At 39.1% G+C, this 13,830-nt stretch overlaps 1 long non-coding RNA gene across 1 annotated transcript; it reads right to left on the reverse strand.

Annotated features, from left to right (window-relative positions):
• Positions 1 to 220: 220 nt before the first annotated feature.
• LOC103788901 (uncharacterized) lies at positions 221 to 13,176 on the reverse strand. Its single transcript, XR_008477589.2, has 7 exons — positions 10,694 to 13,176; positions 8,148 to 8,289; positions 6,103 to 6,350; positions 3,920 to 4,200; positions 3,435 to 3,607; positions 2,594 to 2,709; positions 221 to 1,527 (listed from the first exon to the last, which is right to left on the reverse strand). It is a non-coding gene; the product is annotated as an uncharacterized LOC103788901 (long non-coding RNA).
• Between the last annotated feature and the right edge of the window lie 654 nt (positions 13,177 to 13,830).

A 13,830-nucleotide genomic window follows, 5' to 3' on the forward strand; every position in this document is an offset into this window, starting at 1 on the left:
AGCAACCCCGTATGGAAGATATTATATTCCCAATTTAGCAAGGAAACGCTGAGGCTCAGAGATTAAGCTCCCAGCCTCATTCATGATTTCGGATCCATGACTCAAACCCAAGATGTCTGGCTTCTGTGGTCTTTCAAATAGATAAACTTAAAGAAAAGAGATTTGGAAGAAGAAAGTTTTAACTACCACAATAATAACGCTCCTTACAAAACACATTGTATTTCTTTGAATATTTATTTATATTTTTATTTAGAACTTGCCTTTATCTGAATTGCTGTTAAAAAGAAAAAGGAAAGGAGATGGAGAGAATGGGGAGGAATTTTTAAAAAGAAAATGGCATAGGAAATATTACATTCTTTTATGATCAGTCACTAAAATTTATCTGGGAGCAGAAGTCTATTTTTAACCAGCAACAAGACTGAAATAGATCATTTAAATACAGCAGACTGCCTTCCTGACTTATTGGTTCATTATTTGTGATAATAGTGGAAACTTTGAGTAGACTTTGTTCTACCACTGAACTTTATTTTCCATACGAAGGCTAGGAGACAAATAAATCACCACACAGCTGTTTGAAATCATGCTTCAACAAATATCCTTCAAGAAGGGCATTGTGTTAAATACTGGAGTGGGGTGAATAGATGGGAGTGTCTTGCTGAAGATTTATCACAATCTTTCTTTAAAGCTTAGGAGGGATATACATATATATGAATGTTCACAGCTTTATTCATAATAGCCCAAACTGGAAACAACCCATATATCCGTCAACTGGAAAATAGGTAAATGTGGTATGCCATACAATGGAATTCTGCAAAGCAGTAAAAACCAAACTACTGATACATTCAACAATGAAGATAAAGCTTTAAAACAATCACAATGAGCACATGAAGCCAGACACAAAAGAGTACATATTGTGTGATTCCATTTACATGAACTTCTAATGCAGGAAAAACTTACTGATGGTGATGGCAATTAAATAGTGGGTATCACAAAAGAAGGGAGTCAGTGGACATTGACTAGAAAAGGGCCTGAGGCAGCTTTCTGCAGTGATGGAAATGTTCTGTATCTTGATCTGGGTGTTGATGACAAGAATGTATGCATTGGTAAAAAAGCACACACAAGTGTGTGCTTCAGATAAGTACATGATGTATGTATGTTATACCCAAAAAGGGTGGGGATGGGGGAGATTAAGAACAAGAGATTTAAAAAGAAAAAAGGAGATAAAGCAGTTACAGTCTATTTCAGTGCTACCCAATAGAAATATAATATATAAGGCCAGGTGTGGTGGCTCAAGCCTGTAATCCCAGCACTTTGGGAGGCCGAGGTGGGTGGATCACGAGGTCAAGAGATCAAGACCATCCTGGTCAACATGGTGAAACGCCGTCTCTACTAAAAATACACAAAATTAGCTGGGCATGGTGGTGCGTGCCTGTAATCCTAGATATTCAGGAGGCTGACGGAGGAGAATTGCTTGAACCCAGGAGGCGGAGGTTGCGGTGAGCCGAGTTTGCGCCATTGCACTCCAGCCTGAGTAACAAGAGCGAAAATCTGTGTCAAAAAAAAAAAAAAAATCCTATCACCCACCACCAAATGCTATTTTTTTCTTTTCTTTATGGTAATAATCAAATTCAATCTATTAAAAAGTGAAATGACTCCACACAATGTAGTAAATAAATTTTCACACCAATATTAGTTGGCATATAATTAACCCCTAGACCAATGCAATGCCAGTATTAAGTTAACCTAGGAAGGCCAAATAAAACTACATACATTGCCATAGAAATTAATAAAGGATGAAATACACTTGTCCCAGCAATATTTACCATAAAATTATTTCTGTAAGTAAATACATTTGTCCCAACAATGTTTGCAATAAAATCATTTTCTGTGAGTAAATATTTTCTCATTGATTTCCAATTTAAGAAAGTCAAAAGTGGGTTCCCAATGAGTTCAGTGCTTTGCTGAAGAAAGTGACTAGGAGTTAAAATTGGGAGTTGTGGAGTTTCTACCCCCTTGCCTATTGGAAAGACTCTTCTCATCTCTGTACCACCAATGGCTTCAATTCTCCTAACTTCCCACTATTTCCACAAGGTGCAGAAGGACTTATTCATGTAACCCTTCAATTTGGAAATACCTTTGGGCCTCCTACCATTTTCAAGAATTCAAGTTAAGTTCTTATACAGAATAATTCACATCCAGAAGGAATTTAAATTCTTCTGTGGAAGAAAAACTTAACTCCAAATTTCCAACTCCAAAAATGTATGAATTACCAATGCTAAATGTAGAAATAGTCATAAACGGCTATGGTCCAAGTTGGAAGAGAATAGTCTTACATGGAAGATTCGAGAGAAGCTTCTTGATATGGGAGCAAATGGGGGGAATGGGACCGGGGGGGTGATTTCAGCAGGGAGAGGCAGAAAAGAAACTCCAGGGATGGGAAGTCTGGAGGCCAAGGGAGGAAATGCCAAGCAGAGTTCGGTAATCATGGCCACACTAGTTCAGCTGGGACCTATATGAGAGCGTTTTTGTTGGAATTTTAAAGCCCTAAAAAGTTTTTGTCACATGCATTTAATAAGGAAATAAAACAATATACCACTTTTTCATGATAGTCAATGTCATGTTTCCATAAAAGCCAGGAGAAACAGAACATTTTTATGTGCAATGAATGACAGGAAAATTTCATGCTTTGATGCTGCCAGTGACGTTTTCCTGTCAAATGAATCAAAAACATGTCAGATGGTGGTAAGATAGACCGTGAAAATATTACTGCTATCCATTGTATTAACATGACCTTTCTTGTTTAGTCTGAAGACCCACCCAGCCAGTATTTTCAAAAATAAATTTTCCATCTTATGAAAGACTTTAAAAATTTTTTTGTGACAAAAAGTTATTCAGTAACTCCCATAAAATAAATTCCCATCTTAGTTGCCTATGATCATCTGACCAGACGTTTTGTTCTAAATGGCACCTTTTCCAATTCATTTAGCAGAGTTTTCTTTTATCCTTTTTATTTTCTTTCCTTTTTTTTTTTTTGAGATTGAATCTTGCCCTGTTGTCCAGGCTGGAGTGCAATGGTGCGATCTTGGCTAACTGCAACCTCTGCCTCCCAGGTTCAAGCGATTCTCCTGCCTCAGCCTCCCAAGTGGCTGAGATTACAGGTGCACGCCACCAAGCCTGGCTACTTTTTTTTTTTTTTTTTTTATTGCATTTTAGGTTTGGGGGTACATGTGCAGAACATGCAAGACAGTTGCATAGGTACACACATGGCAGTGTGTTTTGCTTTCTTTCTCCCCTTCACCCACATTTGGCATTTCTCCCCAGGCTATCCCTCCCCACCTCCCCCTCCCACTGGCCCTCCCCATTTCCCCCCAATAGACCCCAGTGTTTAGTACTCTTCTCTCTGTGTCCATGTGTTCTCATTTTTCATCACCCACCTATGAGTGAGAATATGCGGTGTTTTGTTTTCTGTTCTTGTGTCAGTTTGCTGAGGATGATGTTCTCCAGATTCATCCATGTCCCTTCTCCGTGCATCCAGCGAGAGCCTCAATCCTGGGTTGTTCTCACAGCGCCATCTTGAGTCGTCCTCCACCTGGCTACTTTTTTGACTCTTTAGTAGAGACACAGGGTTTCACCATGTTGGCCAGGCTGGTCTTGAACTCCTGACCTCAAGTGATCCACCCACCTCAGGCTCCCAAAGTGCTGGGATTACAGGCATGAGCCACTGTACTCGGCCCATTTAGCAGTTTTCTGATAAGAAAAACATACTGAAAAGTTCGTGTTGTAACTTTGGTTTCTGTGTGGTTTTCTATATTAGTTTATCTACTGCTGAGTAACAGATCATCTTCATCTTAATGGTTTAAAACAACATATATTTATTATTTCACAGATTTCAGTTGGCCAGAGTTTGAGAGCAACTTACCTGGATGGTTTTGGCTCAGGTTCTTTCATGAGGTTACAATCAAGACGTCAGCCATGGGAAGGTGGCTCATTCCCACAGTTGCTGGCAGGAGGCCTCACTTCCTTTCCTCAAGGGTCTCTCCATAGGACTATCATGATTGTCTTCCTGACATGTTAGGTAACTTCCTCCAAAGTGATTAATCCAAGAATAACAAGGAGGAAGTCACAATATCTTTTATTACCCAATCTCAGAAGTTACACACCATCTTTTCCACCATAGTCTACTGTTGACGTAGGTCAGTCCTATTCAGTGTAGAAGAGAACTATGTTAGGGCATAAAAAACTGGAGGCAAAGATGAAGACCATTTCAGAAGCTGACTACCACACTATCTTTAATTGTAATACTGTTTTTTACATTGTATTTTCAAATATAAGCATGAGTCAATGGTTAAAAGGAGTATGTTTTTTTTTTTTCAGGAACACACGCACTTTATCAAATACCATTGTAGAAAAATATGTGAGTATAAACTGCTTCATAAAGGAGCAGAATCGAGTAGGGCCGACAGCCCCAGGCAAGGTGCAAGGCCAGCAATGGATGGTGGAGTACGTGGGCACAAGTACTGGCCTTGGAGATCCTTTATCAACTGAAAAGTTGCTTGGAAGTTTATCACTGAGCTAGTGGTGAGAACCATGATGAGCGTAGTGGTCACAAAAATGCCGAAGATTAGGACGTAGATGTTCAGGCACTCGGCAGTGGAGGCATAGCAGGTTGCCAACCTCCAGTCTGGTTGCCAACCATCTTCCTGTCCCTAGACTTTACAGAGTAGGTGAGTGCTATGAAGCTTAAGCAGCACCAGTCGAACAGGGACCAGACGACATGGTCAGACATGGCAGTCTCGCTGCGGATGTGGATCATGGTGCATGTGGAGGAGAGCTGTGGGATGCCCTCAGCAGGGCCGCCTTCTTCTCCTCAAAAGGCGTAAATTTTAATTTTAAGTTTGAAACTGTGAAAATGGCAAGACTCTGTCTAAAAAAAAAAAAAAAAGAAAAGAAAGCTTTCTTTACTATATAGTTGTAGACTGGCTTAGCCAAGAGTACCTGCTTGTCAGAATTTTCTATCTCAAGGTTGCATTGTTATTTTTCATTGTCGGGGGAAAAAAAGGTATATATCTACTTTTGGGTCTTTGAAAACCCTGACTAAACAGAACCATTGAAACTTTTTGAGGCAGGTGCAGTGGCTCACACCTATAATTTCAGTGCTTTGGAAGGCTGAAGTGGAAGGATCACTTTGAGTCATTTCACTTCAGGATCACAGGAGTTCAAAACCAGCCTGACAACATAGTGAGACCCCATCTCTACAAAAAAAAAAAAAAAAATCTTTTTGAAAAAACTAGTACTATGGCCAGGAGAAGGCCAGTGATGAGACCCCCCTACCAAAGTTCAATGCAGTTGTCTAGACAAAGAATAATGACAGCTTCCACCAAGACAAGTGGCTACTTACTCTGCTTTCCACCTGATTCATGCAAAGCACCAGTCAGAAAAGGGAAAGTATATATTGAATACTAAACAGTCAACATATACAAACTTCTCTATTTTTAGTAAGCAAACTCTTAGATAGCATTTACTAAGAGTTGGGTACTGTTTTAAGCACTTTATAAGCTCATTTAATCCTCACAATAAACTTATGAGGTTGGTACTATGAATATTTCCATTGGACAGATGGGAATATAGAGGCAAAGAGATATTTAAGTAACTTGCCCATGTTCACCCCCCTATTGAATGTCAAAGCCAAAATTTGAATCCAAGTAATTGAGCTCCAAATCCCTTGTCTTAACTGCAAAGCTATGCTTATTGAAGGGAGGAAACCATACCATTTGGGCAGTGATACTCAAGATAGACAGTTTAAGTCATCAATTGGAGATAAAAAATATAAACAGGTGAGAAGAGATGTATTTTATAGCCCTTAATCATTCAGAGCTCTTAGATGGATTTGTGCAGCAGAATTTGATCTGTGTATTAAAAAATTGCTAAGCACAGCAAACCATCTATGAGGCTGTTTTATTAGCTCCACCTTGGTTGATGCCTAGGCCAAAAAAAAAAAAAAAATTAAGAACATGTGCTTATGAAGACAAACTTCAGGTAAATATATGCAGAATATCTCTAGAAATCTACACTGTGGTTGGAAAACATAAATACATTTATCACCTTTTGCATTGGCATTCTGGAGAGGTGAAGTGAAAGACATTCCAGTTGTTCATTTCTATCTGTGGCAGCAATAAAAATGTTGCGGTTTCCAGACAACTGAAATCTGTTCAGCTAATCAAAAAATCGCACAGCTGGCCATGCCCACTGGCTCACACTTGTTAATTCCAGCACTTTGGGAGGCTGAGGTAGGAGGTTAGCTTGAGGCCAGGAGTTCATAGACCATCCTCGGCAACAAAGTGAGACCCTGTCTGTGAAAATAAATTAGAAAAAAGAAAGATCACACAGCTAAAAAATATTGATCAGTGATGGAGGGAAATTCACAATCGTTAACACTAGTGAAGCCAGAAGTCTGTTAGAAAAAAACATCAGATTGCTTTTTTTTTTTTTTAAAGAGCAACTAATGCCAAATAAATTATCACCTAAGTTGTAAGAGAGAGATGACTAAAACTAATTTAAATAATTAATGTAAGGAACATTCCAGAACTTAGTTGATAATTATATTTGGTCTGCTCCTTGGAATTTTGCAAACATTTTACTTATGTGTATTTTGTTTTTAATTCTTATGACAACCCTATGAGTTTCAATTATTATCATCATCCTTCCATAGATGAATAAATTGAAGCACAGAGAATAAAAATCATTTAATTAATTAGCTTAGGAGAAGGAGATTCAAACCCTTCAGTCCCTTGACCATGCCCCTACCTACAGACAATAATTCTATACACTCAATTTCTGCATTTCTCTTTCTGATGGTTTTCTCTGACAATGACAATCTGGCTGGGAGTTAAGACCCCAGGGGCCGACCCTCTGGGCAACAGAGTGAGACTCTAAAAAAAAAAAGAAATATTTAATAAGCAAGTAAGTTCTTTTAGATGGAGTCTCACTCTGTTGCCCACAGGGCTGGACAACAGAGTGAGACTCCTTCTAAAAAAAAAAAATTTAATACTTGCACATGACTTCAAAAAAAACTGTTGCAGGATTTGTGGCAAATACTTGGGCAGTTCCTCAGAAAGTTCAACATAGAGTTACTATGTGACTCAGCAATTCTACCCAAGAGATATAAAAAGGTATATACACAAGAAATATAAAAATAGACAAAAATTTGTATGCAGATTTCATAACAGTATTATTCATGACAGTCAAAGAGGAAAACAACCCAAATATCCATCAACTGATGAGCTGATACAAAAAAATGACATATCCATACAATGAAATACTATTCATCCATAAGAAGAAATCAGCAGTGATACCATGCTGCAACATGAACTATAAAAATACACTAAGTGAAAGATGCCACCACAAAAGACTGCATATTGTATGATTCCATTTATACGAGATATCAAGAACAGGCAAATCCACAGGACAGAAATTAGATTACGGATTGCCTATGAGCTGGGGAATTCCTTAAAGGGAGAATAGACAGTGACCGCTAAAGTATGTGGGACTTCTTTTGTGGTGATAAAAATGTTCTGAAATTAGATAGTGATGATGGTTGCACACCCCTCTGATTATACTAAAAAAACCCATTGAATTGTGCACTTTAAATGGGTGACTTTTTTTTTAAGACAGCAAAGTTAGGATGACTTTTATGGTATATAAATTATATCCCAGTGAAACTGTTATTTTTAAAAATGTGCTAACTTTTTGTTTAATATTATAACTAAAGAGCAGAGAGGAACTTGCTCTTGAAGCTAAGCTGAAGTGGTTAATTGAGTTACAATTGGATGTCATTCTGCCAATCTTTACCGTCCTAAGAGAGGTGATATTAGGGGTTGGAGCAAACATCTCTTTAAAGCCAGTGTCTGGTTGAGAGAATAATCTCCACTTCCCTAATGCCTTCTCCTCAAAAAAGGTGGAGGATCTCACAGCGGAGGTTTAAGGATTATTTAAGAAAAGGAATGAAACTGGCCAGGCACAGTGGCTCACGCTTGTGATTCCAGCACTTGGGAGGCCGAAGCAGGCGGATCACCTGAGGTTGGGAGTTCAAGACCAGCCTGCCATCAACATGGCAAAACCCTGTCTCTACTAAAAACACAAAAACTTACCTGGGCGTGGTGGTGGGTGCCTGTAATCCCAGCTACTTGGGAGACTGAGGCAGGAGAATCGCTTGAACCTGGGAGATGGGGATTTCAGTAATCAAGTTCACACCATTGCACTCCAGCCTGGGCTACAAGAGAGCAACTCCATCTCAAAAAAAAAAAAAAAAGAAAAAGAAAAGGATTGAAACCAATGTGATAGTATCCAAATGCTGTTTGTTATGATTTTCTGTTGAGTAGTTCTCAACCTTGTCAGCATGTTGGAATCATCTGGGGAGTTTCAATAATACCAATGCCTGGGCCCCACCTCCAGAGATTCTGACTTACCTGTTCTGTGGTGTGGCCTGGGGACTGGAATTTTAGAAGCTCCCCAAGTGATTCTGGTGTGCAGGCAAAGTTAGGGGGCACTGCCATGGAGAAAAAGGAGCAGCAGACTACTTAACTAATTACTGGTTCCTCGGAGTTCTGAAATTTCCACTTATTGTTCATTTTGAAAAGCTTGAAATTAGGCTTAGCCCAAACAAGTGATGTCGACAAATACCTAGAACAGCTAAATGATTCTTAGCAGTAGTTATTATTTTGGTTACTATCTTCATTACTAACTTTTGGCTTCTAAGAGCCATGTTGTTAAATTTGACAAAAGTAAACAATCACATAGAAATAACTATAAAGGCAAAAATAATCTATATCTGGTCAACTGAACTTTAGTCAAAATGAGCAGTTCAAATCCTTCGTTATTGACTGAAATTGCTGATGTACCTTAAGAACACTGTAGTAAAAAAAGACTGTAAATTTTTTTTTTTTTTTTTTGAGACAGAGTTTTGCTCTTGTTACCCATGCTGGAGTGCAATGGCATGATCTTGGCTCACTGCAACCTCCGCCTCCTGGGTTCAGGCAATTCTCCTGCCTCAGCCTCCTGAGTGGCTGGGATTACAGGCGTGTGCCACCATGCCCAGCTAATTTTTTGTATTTTTAGTAGAGACGGGGTTTCACCATGTTGACCAGGATGGTCTCGACCTCTTGACCTTGTGATCCACCCGCCTCGGCCTCCCAAAGTGCTGGGATTACAGGCTTGAGCCACCGCGCCCGGCCCAAAGACTGTAAAATTTTTAAGAATGCAACCAGCTTTCTGAGAAAGTCACAGTTAAATCGTTTATTTCAAAAGAATGAGTAATATTGTTTATTGCTTTTTCTTCAGAAGACTCCAAAGTGCTTGAGAACCACAGACCAATGCTCCTGAAATCAAACCTTCAGAAACACTTCTAGTGGCTCATCGTTTCCATCAACAGTAAATTATGCCCAAGGCCAAAGCCTCTTATGGTTCCTTTGACTTATTTCAACGTATTTTTAAATCAAAATTTTACATGCAAATGTGAACATTTAGGTATGTATATTTCAACAAAATATTTTAATTATACATAAGAATAATTTTTGGGTTTTTTTGAGACAGAGTTTTGCTCTTATTGCTCAGTCTGGAATGTAATGGCACAATCTCAGCTCACTGCAACCTCCCTTTCCCAGGTTCAAGCAATTCTCCTGCCTCAGACTCCCAAGTAGCTGGGATTACAGGCATGTGCCACCACACCTGGCTAATTTTGTATTTTTAGTAGAGAAGCTCCCTAAGTGCTTCACCAAGTTGGCTAGGTTGGTCTCAAACTCCTGACGTCAGGTGATCTGCTCTCTATGAATAATTTTTAAAGGTCAAATAGTTCCATAAACCTGATAGTGAAAAATAGCAATCCACTATCTATATCTTTCCCCATTTTTCCTTTCCATTCCCCAGAAGTACCCTGTTTAAGCATTTTTAGCTGTATTTTTTTTTGTATTTACTACCATATTTCTAAATACCAGTGTATGTGGCCATTTTAAAACTTTTTTCAAAATTAAGCATTAGCTATTATCTTTTCCAAATGGAAATTGAGAATCTATTTTTCCTACATGCCCATCTTCCTTTCCTCACCTTCACTTCCTCTCATCCCCTTTTTCCAATATATTTAAATAACAATTTGTGGTTCGCTTAATATCCATGGTTATTTTATTATGAACTATGTAACTATTATTACTGAGCCACAGAGAAAATTGTGATTGTATCTCGTTTCTGTCCAACTTTTTGTTCGTGCAACCTTTGAACATAAAATTGCCTTGATTTTTTGTTTAATATTTCATATACTTAGCATTAATTCATTCTCAAAATATTTGTAAGAACCATAAAACTTTTCCCAATGGCTATAAACACATAAAAGTTTATCAACGCAATTGTTTGATATTTTTCCTGGAGCCCTTTGTTCTGTCCTAGCCTAGGCTGATTGCTTTCTAGGTGGGCTACATAGTTCTCTTGACATCATTTTACTAAAATTCAAGGAATTCCCTTTTCCTATTTCTTGTGTGTTGAAACGTAGTTTTCTCCTTCTTGGTTTATACCTGTATTTTGTGAGGCAAACCTTCCACTGGAAGATAAATTATTTAAGACCTAGTATTTCTAACTGTATTTATTCTATATTTATTCTTGAGTGGTTTGGCTATAGAATTCTATGTTGAAAATAAATTTAACTTACATTTTAGAAGACATTGCTCAAGGTCTTCTGGATTTCAATGCTTTTGTTGAGAAGTTTTAGAATGCTTTATTTCAATTGTAGTAAACTTTCAGGATGATGTATCTCGATAGATTTCATTGTAATATATTTTTCCAGGCACTCATTAACTCTTGCAGTCTGGAAATCCATGTCTTTAATTTGGAGAAATTTTGTCTGTACTCTTTGAAAAAATTATCTCCTCTATTTGCTCTGTTTTCTCTTTCCACAACTCTTATTTGCTGGATGTTGAACTTCCTAGACTAGATGCAATAAGTTTCTTATTTTTTCTTCTATGTTCCATATCTTTTATTTTGGTCTGTTTTCTAGGTGACATTGTCTGTTGTAATATCCAACCTTTCTATTGCAAAGGGGCCACAGGCCCCATGCAAGTTTGAAATCCAACAGGGCAGTCATTAAACCTTAAAGTTCTTAAATGATTTCCTTTGATTCCATGTTTCACATTCAGGTCACGCTGATGCAAGAGCTGGGCTCCCATAGCTTTGGGAAGCTCCACTTCTGTAGTTTAGCAGGATACAGCTCCCCTCCCAGCTGCTTTCATGGGCTGGTGTTATGTGTCTGTGGCTTTTCCAGGTGCACTGTGCAAGTTGTTGGTGGATCTACCATTCTGGGGACTGTAGGATGGTGGCCTTCTTCTTACAGCTACACTAGGCAGTGCCCTAGTGGAGACTCTATGTGGGGGTTCCCACCCCGCATTTCCCTTCTGCACTACCCTAGCAGAGGTTCTCCATAAGGGCTCCACCCCTGCAGCACATCTCTGCCTGGACATCCGGGCCTATCCATACATCCTCTGAAATCTAGGAGGTTCCCAAATCTTAAATCTTGATCTGTGCACCTGCAGGCCCAATACCACGTGTAAGCCACAAAGGCTTGGAACTTGCACCCTTTGAAGCAACAGTCTGAGCTGTACATTCACTCCTTTTAGCCACAGCTGGAGCTGAAGCACCTGGGATGCACAGCATCATGTTGCATAGAGCAGGGGTGCTTCATAGAGAAGGGGAGCCCTGGGCCCAGCCCACGAAATCATTTTTGCCTCCTAGATTTCCAGGCGTGTTATGGGAAGGGCTGTCATGAAGGTCTCTGACATGCCCTGGAGACATTTTCCCCATTGTCCTGGTGATTAATATTTTGATCCTCTTTACTTAGGCAAATTTCTGCAGCAGGCTTGAATTTCTCCACAGAAAATGGGGTTTTCTTTTACATTGCATAACCAGGCTGCAAATTTTCCAAACTTTTATGCTCTTCCTCTTGAACACTTTGTTGCTTAGAGATTTCTTCTGCCAGATACCCTAAATCATCTCTCTCAAATTTAAAGTTAGACAGATCTCTAGGGCAAGGGCAAAATGCTGCCAGTCTCTTTGCTTAACAAGAGTTAAGCAAAGTTCCTCATTTCTACCTGAAAAAATGAGGTACAAACAAGTTATTCATTTCTACCTGAAACCACCTCTGCCTGGAATGTATTGTCCATGTCACTATCAGTATTTTGGTCAGAGCCATTCAACAAATCTCCAGGAAGTTCCATACTTTCCAACATTTTCTTGCCTTCTTCTGAGCCCTCCAAACTCTTCCAACCTCTGCCTGTTACCCAGTTCCAAGGTCACCTTCACATTTTCCGGTATCCTTATAGCAGCACCCCACTCCTGGTACCAATTTAATGTATTAGTATATTTTCATATTGCTATGAAGAAATATCTGAGACTGGGTCATTTATAAAGAAAAAGAGGTTTAATGGATTCAGAATTTTACATGGCTGAGGAGGCCACAAAACCATAGCGGAAGGCAAAGGAGGGGCAAAGGCACATCTTCCATGGTGACAGGCAAGAGCGCATGTGTAGGGGAACTTCCCTTTATAAAACAATTATATCTCATGAGATTTATTCACTATCATGAGAACAGCATGAAAAAAACCCATCCCCATGATTTGATTATCTCCCACCAGGTCCCTCCCATGACATGTAGGGATTACAGGAGCTATACAGTTCAAGATAAGATTTGGGTGGGGACACAGCCAACTCATATCACTCCCCACATTGATCTCTGGATTCAGTGCCATTCCAAAAAAAGACCCAGCAGGATTTTACATAGAATTTGACAAGCTGATTGTAAAATTCAAATGAAAATGCAAAGGTCCTACAACAGCTGAAATAACTTTGAGAAAGAAGAACAAAGCTGAAGGTCTAACACCACTTAATTTCAAAAGTAATAAAGCTATGGAAATCAGGACATGGTGGTATTGGCATGAAGAGAGACAAATACAGAATGGAACAGGATAGAAAGAAGAGAAATAGACGCATATGTATATGAATAACTGATTTCCCCAAAGTACGCAAAGGCAATTCAGTGGAGAAATTATATTCTTTTCAACAAATGCCTCTATGGGAACAATTGGGCATCCATATGCAAAAAACAAAAACAAAACAAAACATTTTTAAAAAAACAGCTTTTGGCCAGGCACAGTGGCTTTCATCTGGAATCTCAGTACTTTAGGAGGCTGAGGTGGAGGATTGCTTGAGGCTGGGAACTTGAGACTAGCCCTGGGTAACATAGTAAGATCCCAGCTCTAAGAAAAAAACCTGAGTGTGGTGGTACCAACTGGTAGTTCTAACTACTCAGGAGGCTGAAGTTGGAGGATCACTTAGCCCAGGAGTTGGAGGCTGCATTGAGTTAGGATTGTATCACTGTACTTCAACCTGGGTGACAAAGCCAGATTCTGTCTCTAAAAAATAAATAAATAATAAAAACTTCAATTAATGGGTTATACCCTATATAAAAATTAACTCAAAATGGATGATGGACTTAAATGTAAAACTACAAAACTATAACACTTCCAGGAGAAAACATAAGAGAAAATTTTTGTGAGTTTTGACTAGGCAAAGATTTGTTAAACATAATGTCAAAAGCACAATCTATAAAAGAATAAATTGATAAAGGCTGGGTGCAGTGACTCATGCCTGTAATCCTAGCACTTTGGGAGGCTGAGGCAGGCAGATCATGTGAGGTCAGGAGTTCAAGACCAGCCTGGCCAACACAGTGAAACCCCATCTATACTAAAAATGCGAAAATTAGCTGGGCATGGTGGCGCATGCCCATAATCCCAACTA

Source organism: Callithrix jacchus, chromosome 17, assembly GCF_049354715.1.
Source record: "Callithrix jacchus isolate 240 chromosome 17, calJac240_pri, whole genome shotgun sequence".
In the NCBI taxonomy this organism is placed as follows: Eukaryota; Metazoa; Chordata; class Mammalia; order Primates; family Cebidae; genus Callithrix; species Callithrix jacchus.